Source organism: Uranotaenia lowii, chromosome 2 (assembly GCF_029784155.1).
Source record: "Uranotaenia lowii strain MFRU-FL chromosome 2, ASM2978415v1, whole genome shotgun sequence".
Taxonomy (NCBI): Eukaryota; Metazoa; Arthropoda; class Insecta; order Diptera; family Culicidae; genus Uranotaenia; species Uranotaenia lowii.
The window spans coordinates 428,763,707-428,777,072 of record NC_073692.1 but is presented as its reverse complement, the minus strand read 5'-3'; positions in this window follow the sequence as shown (position 1 = coordinate 428,777,072).

Sequence of the window (13,366 nt, the reverse complement as noted above, 5' to 3'; positions counted from 1 at the left end):
AAAGTTTTCCATAAAAAAAATCGATCACTGACTGACTGATTGACTGGAATCCAATTTTTAATTGATTGACTGTAAAAGAAGACTATAAAAAAAAAAAAAATAAAAAAAAAATGGATTTGCTCCTAAATTGTGTTAATATGTACTGTTAATTTTGATTCGTCCTTAGACATAATGGGACACCCTATAAGTTCAAAAATTTTCGTCAACTCGTTGTGTAGGAGTTAAACCATCATGTGCAGTATGACACTTAAAAAATGCGAACATTTTTAGGTTTAGGTTTTGTATTGTTTACATAATTTTAAGGATGTTTTTGTGTGTGTATTAGCTCTAGGGTTGCCATCTGAACCGCGAAAGCGGGACGTGTCCCGCTTTTATCGAAATTGTCCTGCCGTCTCGCTTTTTACTCGAAATGTGCCGCTTTTTTCAACAAAGTTTTCTTGATTTATTTTGAAAAATTTATCAAAACTTCAAAAATATGTTCTAAAATTTTGCTATGCTAGTCACATTTAAGCATTTCGATGGTGTGATTACAATAAGTTTGTCATATTGCCCGGTTTTATGCAATCTTGTCCAGATATTTGATCCTTATTTTAGGAAAAGTTCGGTCCGATCCGGTTGCCTGAACTGGGTTTTTGCCCGGATTCATTCAATTCATTTGCAAAAACTAGAAAAATATACCAAAAATTGAGTGATAATAATTTTTTATTTATCAACCAAAAACAATTTTTGGGGCAAGTTTTAACTAAATATTAATGAATGGTTTTTTTGGAAGCCGGAAATAAGATTCAATATCTCCTGATATGTTTTGATGTGGGGAAAAATATTTCAATTGAATTTGATGATTTTTATTGTTATTTATTAATTTACATTGATTTCCGTCTCACGACATAACTTGTTGAAAATAATTCCTAAAATTCAAATCGTATTTGAAATATTGATTTTTTGAATTATTCCAAGATTTGGACCGGATTAAGGGATTAAAATTTTGAAATCAAATGCTCGGATTTAGCCTGGTTTTTAGAGAAAATTTTCCGGATTTGCCTGGTCCGGTAAATATTCTGGCAACTTTAGCTTAGAATATGTGTCGTCTTAACACAACTTTTTAACCAAGTTTTGTAAAAATCATGAACGTTTTCTCAACGCCTGAATGCGATTTTAAATCATTAAGGCTGGAACAAATATCAAATTCTTCTTTTGTCACCCCCCCCCCCCCCTTCGTAATTTCCAAAATCCCGAAGGGGGGAATAAATAAAGTTTGAAGTATTTTGAGCGAATTTCAAATAAAAATTCTAATACTCGAAAGGTTACAAGACCGAAAACCAAATTTTGGAAGATGGAAGTTCATTCACATTTTGGATTCTTGATTTAATTGATTTTTTTGATAAAAAAAAACTTGATTTATAGGTTTTATACAATGATATAGTATGCAATTTGGTTGCGTACAAGCTTTCGTGCAATTTATTCCAATTTATTTGTTTTTCGCATTATTTTTTTTTGTCCCCCCCCTCGCGATGTTCCAACTCCGAGTGACAAAAGAAGAATTTGAAATTTGTTCCGGCCTAATTTATTTATTTTTGTTGAGTAATACCTGAATTTTTACCAAATTTACCCGGATATTGCCGGATTTGGGTTGCATTTTCTTAAACCGAATGCCTGGATTCTGCCAAGTTTTTATACAAAATATTACACAGATTTTCCCGGACCAGATAGATCCGGGAAACATATAATACATTCTTCATTGCATGCTTCAAGAATAAAAATGTGTTTCATTTATCGAACTTATGGCAGATTTCAATCCATCAAACTTTATGGGCCAAGGTATTGCTAAACTTTTTGTAATAAAAAAAAATGATTTATTTGTTTTTATATTTTTCAAGTTTTTATTTTTTAGTCAATCTCCATATTGAAATGTGACAGGCAATTTAACATACAACACACATGACTATTTCTAACACATTTCTAAAAATGTCCCGCTAAAAATCGGTCGAGACAAAAATGAAGCGGAATCCTGTAAGATCAATCCAAAGTCCAAAGGTTGGCTAAGAAAGCGAATATCTCGAATTGTTCCATGCAACGATTAGTCAAAGACTTGAGCGCCCGGAGCAATTTTTGTCTAAGTTCAAAAGAAGTAGCTGGTTGTCGTTTTCTCAGACGAGAAACTTTTTAAGAATGGACATTCAATGAACCCAAGAAAGTTGGTTTCCAACAAAATGGAGCCCATGCCATACCTCGAAGCGGACATAAACCTGACTGGAAGACAATATGAAGTTTTGGCCGAAGAATCTTTAGCCCCTAAGCAGACTGGATTTGAACCACATCAAGTTATTGTTCCTTAATATGTTCATCTACATGCCTTTGAAAAAAGTTTTTAAATCATGTTAACGTCTAGAAAAGTGTGATTGCACTTTGGTGACAAATTTTCGCATACTTTTATGGGTCATACTGTAAACCAGAGTAGGAAGCTACAGATTTCAATACTTGAGGATTGCAAGCTTAGGAAAAAATAAACCTTGTGAAATACTTTGAGAAAATCGATACAAATAGCATTTGATTATTGCTTCTTGCTCATTAGACTGAGTCGATTTGGGGTCATTTTCGAATTTCTCGAACCCTGGGGTCTAAAAAGCTTCGCCTTGGCCCAAAACCCATTCATGATTTTTTGCAGAATTTTTAAGTAACGTTTACATGAGTAAATTTAAACTTTTAGGTTTGTATGGGAAAATTGAATATTTTGTACTGAGAAATCAACTTCATTTTGACTTCTTCTGTGGAACCAAACCAGCTGACAGTTTTTATGCCAATTTATAAAATTATTAAAGGAAATTTTCCACTGAACAACTTTGTCGAAGACTTTAACTTCGTATCTTATTAGGCGAAAAAGTTATCAACTGTTAAACAGATATATGACTTTTCACATTGATAAGCAATAAATTCAATTAACATCCCTGCACTGTGCCTAGCGAGGTATAGAGTATTTCCTGAGACAGATTGTGGTATGGTAGCTTTTTGTTTTTGTTTTGAAAAATGTAAACACCAACTGGTCGTCATTTTGATCTTTGATGATAAGCACTGTTCAATGCTTTCTTTTAAAAATTTCTTTCATTAAGAGCATCAACATACCTTCATGTCTCAACTTTTTATGAATTTACAATAAATTAAATAACGAATTTATATTCTGCTCACCAAGGTGCGCTTGCAAAACGACTACAATTGCATAGCCAATTGTATTTTGTTATTATCTGGCCATTGAACATGCGTAATGTTGTTGTTATGTTTACCCTACCACGATATGCCGAAATAATGTAAACATGAGAAATCAGCTGTTCGTCTGACAAGTGGGGAAATGCCTTATTGCATGAAAAGTAGCCATGCAATACCTCACTAGGCACAGTGCAGGGATGTCAATTGAATTTATTGCTTATCAATGCGAAAAGACATACCTCTGTTAAACAGCTAAAAACTTTTTTACCTAATTAAATACGAAGTTACAGTCTTCCACAAAGTTGTTCAGCGAAAAATTTCCTTTAATAATTTTATATGTTTGGGAATCGACTGATTTTTATGTTTTTTTCTGGGAAATTCCGGCTTGCAGTCTATTTTAGAGCAAAAACGATTTTTGTTTTATGTATCCAACGTTCCAATCCGTTTTGGATCTTCTTCAGGAACTAAAAAGTGTCGTTTTCTTGTCGACAAAAACAAGAAAACGAAACTTTTTAGTCCCTGAAGAAGATCCAAAACGGATTGAAACGTTGGATACATAAAACAAAAATCGTGTTTGCTCTAAAATAGACTGCAAGCCGGAATTTCCCAGAAAAAAAAATTTAATAATTTTATAAATTGGCATAAACACTGTCAACTGGTCCGGTTCCACAGAAGAAATCAAAATGAAGTTGATTTTTCAGTACAAAATATTCAATTTTCCCATACAAACCTAAAAGTTCAAATTTACTCATGTAAACGTTAGTAAAAAATTCTGCAAAAAATCATGGATGAGCTTTGGACAAAGACGAAGCTTTTTAGACCCCAGGGTTTTAGAAATTCAAAAATGACCCCAAATCGACTCAGTCTATTGTTCATAGCAGTATAATTACTCATCAGATTCAAGTATGAATAAACTTCCTCGGATTGAAATATCTAGAAGGAAAAAAATGGTAGGTTCCAAATCGTCCATCTTTTTATCTTGAGATACTATTAACGAATATGACCAGATTTATGATAGAAGCAGCGTTTATGATCTTGTATCAATCATGGTAACATAAACTATAAAGATTGTTTTGAAACTCTTAGAATATGGTATGGACTACGTGGAAACATTTTCACCACATAAACACTCCGATTGTCAACAATAACACCTACTAAAACCATGTATTTTGAGGGTCCCGGTGTCAACTGGATATAACATTACCGTCTCCAATATTCATACAAAAAAAGAAAGCAATTTCATTAACAGTTTGATTTTTGTTTTAATTGTACCCTCCAAATGATCCGGGAGATTCAAGAAACATATTTTAAAATAAGCTTTTAAGTATAAAATCAACGAATGCAATTACTGTTTGCATTGAAAATGTTTTTTTTTTTTTTTTTGATAAAAAAGCTTATAATCCGTGATTTTCTGTAGATTCAAAGGAACAACCAAAATCCAGAAACCGACAGGAAAAAGGTAGTTCTGACCTATCCAAACGTCCTTATGAGGAATAATATTCGGAATCAAACTAGTATGCATGCAATGGTCACTACGTATCACAGGCAAAACTCTATCAGTTTCGCTTCTAAACGACATATTGGTTCTAGGAGAGGCGTTTCATCATTTCCGGGCTACTAGATCGAACCATTGAAATATGTGTAGCAATTAGACGCATTCTTTCTTTCTTTTGAAAGCAGACTACTTAGATATCGACGATTACGACGGGTGCAGTAGTGTTGTTTTACGGAAAATGAGCGTTCTAGCTCTAGAGCTCCCTGAATTGCATTCATACGTCTACGCTTGTGGTGTGCAGTTTGGATCCGGTGTGTTGCATGTCATCTAAAACGCTAACACCTGGTACTAAGGCATCGTGGATTTCCTTTGGAAGAGACCCACGCAATCTATGTCTATTGTGTTTTCATCTAATTCAAAAGTTCAAGCAGGGTAGAGCAACCATTTTGTTTTTCTATTTGTTCACTAGAAAATGCCAAAAAAAACCAACGGAAGACAATCATCAGGCTCACCAAAACGGTCCAACAGTGATAGTGTTCTTGCTTTTGGTTCTTACTAAAACGGTAGACGTGGTTCTTGATGTTGTTTTTGTTTTTTTTAAAGGGACAAATCGAAATGTCCAAAATAAACAAAATGCAGAAGAGGTAAAACAAAACTCAAAATGAAAGGCAATTTTCGGATGGGTGAATATGAAGAATGGTAAAGTTTATTTTTAATAAATTCAAAGAGAAAGACAGAGGGAGGAGCATGTTAGAGAGAGCAAATAGAGAGATAAAAATGTAAGAAAAACAGAGAGAGGGAGAAAAGGGTTTGAAAGAAAGAGACAGAGAGAGCGAGAGAGTAACTCAGAATATTCTTTCCGGGCGAATAAAACTGGTGATAGGAGGAATGTACCTGAACATTTTAAACCCTGATGCGCGATCCCATGCAGCATCGAACCACAGTGATCGCAAAATGTTGGTGTTATGAAAGTATATCCTTGCCATTTATGCGGATTTTGTGCCTACAGGAAAAGAGAAAGAAAGGTAACCAAACGGAAGAAAGAGACAGGTGGGAAGAAAATGGTGTTTTTTTTCTCTTGTGATTTTGATCTTAGCTGATGATTGGGGGACTTGAAAGATTGTTGTTTATGTTGAGAAGCACTGATTGTGATAAAGAAATTTTTCATGATGGTGAAAGCGGTTGTGAAGATGCAGTTCGGCTAAACAAAGTATTGTCATCGGATATTTTATTATTCGTTTATTTTTAAGTTGAAACAGCTAATCGTTGTTTTGGTAGCTGTCTTTGTAGATATAATTCGTTGTTTTAACAACATTTGGGATTGGTAAATAATTGCTTTTTCCTTGGTTAAGTTCGCTTTTATCGACGGATGTTGTCGACTATCCGTTACCGAACTCGTGTTGGGAATTTCTAACACTTGCGTTTTTAGTAAATAAAAACTACAGCTGATATTTTACCTAAGCAACATACCCAAAAACTACTGCTACATTCAGGCTTAAACAAACACTTAAACTAGTCGAACATTATTAATAGATAGAGAAAGTAAGCAAATTGGTAAGAGATATAGATTTAACCGATTATTGACAATTCATCAACGATTTTTCAGCGAAATTTTTTGTACTATTCAATGACTTGTATCGGTACCAATTGTTTAAAGTCATTCAACAGAGTTCCACCGGAATTGACAATAATAGGTGTCAATGAAAGAATTGAGAGATAGCGATGCAATTAACAACTATTATAAAGATCGTTATAGAATACTGTTAGCAGAAAGCGAAAGATTTTTTGTGTTATGTTGTTTGAAAAATATTCAGTGTACATTCCTAGTAGATTTGTTTTCTAATCATACTTAAACTTATTTATAACAATACTGAACAAAATAAAAATAAAACCAGAGAAAAAAAAACTTCCTTCAAGTACCGAAAGGGTTATAATTAAAATGTAAACAATAACTCATCACAATTAACGTCCGAAACGACCCAGCTAATCAAAGTAGCCCACGCTCAGCCAAACAAAGTACACATTCTCGAGCATTTTGAATACAGTACCGTCTCGTACAGTACCACAATGCTCATAAACGAGTCGTTTGAAATTATATTTTCGTTGAAATATGAAACATCAAACTATCAAGACACAAATGACCCGCCGCCGCACATCAACCGTCATCGTAAAACGACCGTGCTAATTTTGCCAGAAAAACGGTCATAAATTATACCCCTGCGCCGTTGCTGCTCATCATCCATCTCAGTCATTCGGATGGGATGAAGGATCAGGCGAAAAAAAACTGTAACGCCACCGAGCAATTGCGAGAAAATTTCTCGGTACTCTCGAGGAGGGAAAGGAAAAACTTGCTAAACAAAGTGTTTACTGCGAGAGCGCAAGGAAAATCACGCAATCAAAGCTTACCGCGGAATGTGTAATACTTCGTACTTGCATGTCGAGAAAACAGCGCCTACCTACTTGATTCGGGGAGGAGAAAGACAAAACAAAAACGGCTAGATGCGTCCCGCGGTGTGGTGCGGTAATTTAACGCCAACTTTGATCGAGAAGACGATAGCGGAGGAAATATATGAGAGTAATCCATCATCTTAGGGAACAACATATTATTGAACCTGGGAAGACCTTAATTTTTCCAAAAAGTGAGCTTCGTTCGACACAAGACGGTGAGTTTTGATCATTATTTTGGAAACTGAATAAAATCGAGAAATTTTTAATTTTTTATGCTAAAAAAAATTTTTAATTCAATATGCTAACCGAAGTATTTTTATGTTAGAATGTTTTTTGTTGAAAAAAGTTCTTAAAATCTCCAATAGCCTACAGAAGGAGTCCTCGGAATAACTTATCCAGAACTAGCTATAGAGGGTCCACCATAAAAGAAGTTGCTTCATTTAAACAGCTGTCTGGCTTGCGCAGATACAAATAGTGATCGTTACAACAGATTTTAGTCCATATTATTTCAAAGCCCTAAAGCACTAAATATACAATTGTTACTACTAGAAACATAGCGTTACGAAAGTTTTTTTTTACTGTGAAAGAGAACGCTGAATCTCATTTCTAAAATCTCTAAAACACGGCTGTGGCTCACAAGAACAAAGTTATAGCTGACTAATGATTTTCATTTCGTCAACCCTTTATTTCATGCCAACAGAATGGTCAAAAATATTAGAGTTCAGGTGAATGAATTGATTTCCAGTGACCTGAAACAATTTTCTTAAATCTTTTATTCCTAAGGACAACTCGAAGACCATCTTCAGAAGACTATCTTCAGGAGACCCTCTTCAAAAATCATCTTCAAAGACCATTTCCAGCAGCCCATCTTTAGAAGTCTATCTTCAAAAATCATCTTCGGAAAATCGTCTTCAGAAGGACTTCTGGAAACCATCTTCAGAAATCATTATTAAAAAACAAATTATATAAGACCATCTTCAAATATCTTCCTCAGAAGACGATTTTCAGAAGACAATTATTAGAAGACAGTCTTTAGAAATCCATCATTAGGAGATTATCTTAAGAAGACAATTTCAAAGTCCGCCTTCAGAACACAATCTTTAGAAAACATTCTGCAACGATTATCTTCAGAAGACCACCTTCTGACGACCCTCTTCAATAACCATCTTTAAAAATAATTTTCAGAAAACCTTCATCAGAAGACCATTTCCAAAAGACCATCTTCTGAACACCACCTTCAGAAGACCATTAGCAGGAGACTAGCTTCAGAAGTTCTTCTTAAAAGACCATCTTAAGAAGAACATGTTTAGAAGACCATCTTCGAAGATAATCTTCAAGACCATCTTCAGTTCCTAAGGACAACTCGAAGACCATCTTTAGATGACCATCTTCAAAGATCATCATCAAAGACCGCCTTCAGAATACCATCTTCAGAACACATTCTTCAAATATCATCTTCAGAAGACTATCTTCAGAAGACTCGCTTCAAAAATCATCTTGAAAGACCATATCTAGCAGCCCATCTTTCAAAGAACTTTTTCTAAACTCATCATCGAAAAACCTTCTTCAGAAGACCATTATTACAAAACCAACTATATAAAACCATCCTCAAAACCCTTCCTCAGAAGGCGATCTTCAGAAGGCAATAATCAGAAGATCACCTTTATAAGTTCAGATCACCCTTTAGGAGACTATCTTAAGAAGACAATTTCAGAGTCCGTCTTCAGAACACAATCTTCAGAAAACATTCTTTAAAAACTATCTTCAAAAGACCACCTTCTGAAGACCCTCTTCAATAACCATCTTCAAAAACCATTGGCAGACCATCATAAAAGGCCTTACAAAAAAAAAAAAATTTCTCAGAAAACCTTCATCAGAAGACCATCTCCAAAACACCATCTTCTGAACACCACCTTCAGAAGACCATTATCAAAAGACTAACTTCAAAAGTTCTTCTTCAAACACCATCTTAAGAAGATCATCTTTAAAAGACTTACTTTGACATTTTTAAGAACCTTTAGAATATTTCTAGCATTCCATCTTAATGACACAATCTTCAGAAAACCATTCTCACAAGACCATTTTCAGAAGACCCTTCTCAAATATCATCTTCAAAAACAAACTCCACCACCCCATCTTTAGAAGGTTTTCTTCCAAGTTCATTTTAAGAAGACCCTCTTTAGAAAACCATTTCAGAAAACCATCTTCAGAAAACCATCTTCAGAAAACCATCTTCATAAGACCATCAAAGAGCAACAAAGAGAACATTACAGGAAGTGCTCGTGTGTACGCGATACTCCAGCTTGAATTTTCAATTTAGTTTAAACTTATTAAAATGTAATTTATGATGCTGACCTGTAAATTTTAAATTGGTTATTTTCGTTGAACCTATAATATCGTTCATAGTAACTTTAGATTGCCAGCGAGGAATATACTTTTCAAGGTTTCAGTATAAATTATTTGTAGTCTATCGGCTGAGACCACTGATAAAATATTCCTAGCTGGAAATTTGAAGTCAGTATGAACTTTTGAACAGGTTCAACGATAAGAAAAAATTTTTAATTTACAGGTCAGCATCCGTAATTATATTTTTAGAAACTGAAGCAAAATTCGAAATTCATGTTGGAGTATCGCGTGTACATTAGAATTGCATCAAATTTTTATGGGAAATTCAAACTTGTGAAACGTTATGCGCTGCAGGCTAAAATTGATCCTAGGCTTAGAAAAGAATCTCATGCCAAATTTGGGCCTGATCGGATCACGAGAAGAGGTCACTCAACAAGCACTAAGTTTGTATGGAATTTCGAAATATTTTGTTAGGGAGGTTTTTCAGTGTTTCACTAATAACTCTGGACCCCATCGGCTGATTTCTTTCGAATACAGATTTTCTTTAAGCCTAAGCTATGAGAAAAACTTTATACAAAGACTACATCTCGATAAGAGTTGAGATAAAAAAAAAAGTTATTAGGCTTCAGTAATGGGCTTAAATTATTATTATTTATCACTATTAATGAGTCGGGGCGGTCGAACATATTGACGCCTAAAGTAAGCTCATTGTTTTAATTCTAATAACTTTATTATCTTCACTCTAATCGAAATGTTGTCTTCGGATGAAATATTTGTCATAACTTCATAACTGTTTTAAGAAAAACTGTATTCAAGCAAAATCGGTCGAAGGGCACCAAAGTTATTCATGAAAAACTGGGTTTTCGTGTTCCTCCCGAACAAAATGTCCCAAAATCCCACACAAACTTTAGACTCGTTGAGCGACCCCTTCCCGTGATCCGATCCGATCCGGGTCATTTGGGGCACTCTAGTCAACACCCATAATATCATTTTCAGAAATTGAGGCAAAATTCAAAATCGTGTACATGGACCCATTTTCTTTGAAAGGATTTCATAGACTCCTGGGTTATTTTCTTTGAAAGAATTTCATGGACTCCTGGGAGATCTAAAAATGTTTAAGACCAATATGGTCGACTAGTGAGATTGAATTTTTCCCAGAGTTTCGTCTAAACAGAAATAAAAAAAATCTGTGTTCAAGAAGATATTTTAGAATTTGAAGATAATGAATTCGGATGTCGAACATCGTTGCAAGAAGGCGTCAAAAAAGTTAATGGTGAAGCCCATTTATTACCCAATAGCTTTCAGAAATGGAGGACTTTATCAATACATGTAGGTATACGAAGACACTAATTTGAAAACTAAACGAAACCAGAACTTCAAACATACACTCGAGTTTCTCTGGCAACCGTAGTAGCACGCATTTTGACAATATAACCTACAAGGGTTTTAACCTTAAAAATAAAATCGACAATTCTTCTCACTGTTTATTATGAATTTCAATAACTGACCTGTTCTTACTCCTACCTCATGCCTGATCCACATTCAAGCTTGCTGGAGAAGTCGGCATACAGGCCAATATGCCTACTGGATACTGTTGGAAAGGTTCTGGTAAAAAAGGTGATCTTGAATTGCATCCAGCGGTACACCGAGGGCGAAGGCGGATTGTCCAACAATCAATTCGGATTCGAAAAGGGCGATACATAGTAGACGCCATTCGAACTGTCATCGAAACGGCTGATAAAGCCAGACTCAAGAAGAGAAGAGGGGATCGTATTTGTGTGGTAGTAACATTATTGGACGTGCGTAACGCCTTCAATAATGTCAGCTGAGCAGCGATTGCATCTTAGCTTATAAAAATGAATATACCGAAATATCTTTGCAAATTAGTAAAAAGCTATTTCCAGAACCGCAAGCTACAATATATGACAAGCGAAGAATTTCAGAAAATTTATGTTACAGCTGGAGTACTGCAAGGGTCCACACTGGGCCCGGTTCTGTGGAATATTACGTATGGTGAGGTTTTGACATTGAGCCTGCCAGAGGGAGTAAAGTCGGTTGGTTTCGCGGACGACGTCGTGCTACTAGCGACGGGTTACTCAACAGAAATCGTCCAGCTAAGAGCTTCAGCGGCTGTAGAAGCGGTAGAGAGCTGGATGCACTCCAAAAATTTGCAGTTGGCTCACCACAAAATCGAGATGGTCCTGATATCAAACCTGATTTTACCGCAAACAGGCAGGATTACAGTTGGATCATGCACTATCGTATCAAAGCGTGAGCTTAAATATTTGGGCGTGATGATTGACGACCGGCTCAGCTTTAAAAACCACTTTGAGTTTATGTGCAAGAAGACGGCAACAGAAACGACCCCACTCACGAGGATAATGGCGAGCAACTCGGGGGTCCGAAGTAGTCAGTGGAAGATAATTTCGAGTGTGGTTTCGTCAACCCTTCAGTATGGAGGGGTGGCCTGGAAATCTGGTATTAACATCCAGTGTAACCAGCAGAAGCTGAACAGTAGGGTATTTCGGGGGAATATGCACCTGCTAAGGGAAACGACCGAGTATGCGGAATACATAAGCTGATCACCCGAATACATTGCAACATGTGTTTCGTATTTCTATCTTCTACTCATATTCTGTCAAAAATATTACTTTTTAATGTAAAAACTATGATAATAATTGAATTTTTACAAACGCCTTCAGAAGCAACCTTTGGAATCATTGGATGTTAAATGCCCAAGTGTAGGCAAATGATGCTCCAAAACATTGGATCAAAACGACTCGAAAACAACACAATATTCACAGTGAAAACAAACTAATTCTGTTATTTGATTCGGAAAAAAGTGCAAATTTTTTTTTTTCCAAGTTCGTCTACACATAAAAACAAGTGGTTTTTTAACATTTCTAAATGAAAAAATTAAATTTTTTGAAATTCTTGACTGTATTTTGAACTGTGTCAGTTTCAACCAAATTTTTCTGCTGCTTTTGGCGACAAATTTAGTGAACCGATTCGATTTTCTGTGCACGTTTTTTGCTCAAATCCGATCAAAAGATATAATTATTATGCATCCTAATGATAATTCAGGATTAAGCAAAGAAGAAGATCGATATATCATTTCGATAATCGGTCTGTATTAATGGAAATCTGCACTCCAAAATTTAGAATAAAACACGTGGTTTTGTTTACATCTTACCGAACAGCACCTTGAGTGGAGGGCGATTTGTCCATAAACTCATGGGGGCATTTTGATCGGATATTTGAATTTTAATATGTCTTCAGTTTACCATAAAACAACAATTTCCTACAGTTTTTCATCAATTGATAATTCAAATAAATGATTTGAACTATCAATAAAATCAACGGTGAGGATGTTTTTAGCAATCATCTTGGTGTAAAAGCCTATTTCATTTGATCACTTTTAACAACTTAAGTGATGGATAGCCACCTCAAAATTTAATTTAATTGTTATTCGTGTTTTACTGAATATCTGATAACCATTTTTATTAAAATTACAAGGTATTGGTTTTAAGAACACATTTGTGTAAAAAGAATCCACTAAAAACTTCGCAAATCTTCAAAATTTATCAAAATATAGTCGCTAGCGTTTTACCCCGCAAGGGCATTATGGACAGAAGTACCCTATACGAAGGCGAATGAATTTGCCGGACCACAGTGCATACCGCACCGTTTCGTCGGAGACTGCATGCGTTGTAGCGGGAGTCATGCCCATCTAAATTTTGTTGGTGGGGGACTCCTATTGCAACGAAAATAGAGGCACGCAAAACGTGAGAACACGAGTAAGAGATGGAGCTGGCCAACTGGCAGCAGCTGTGGGACAGCTCAGAAAGGGGAAGGTCAACCCATCGTTTGATCCCA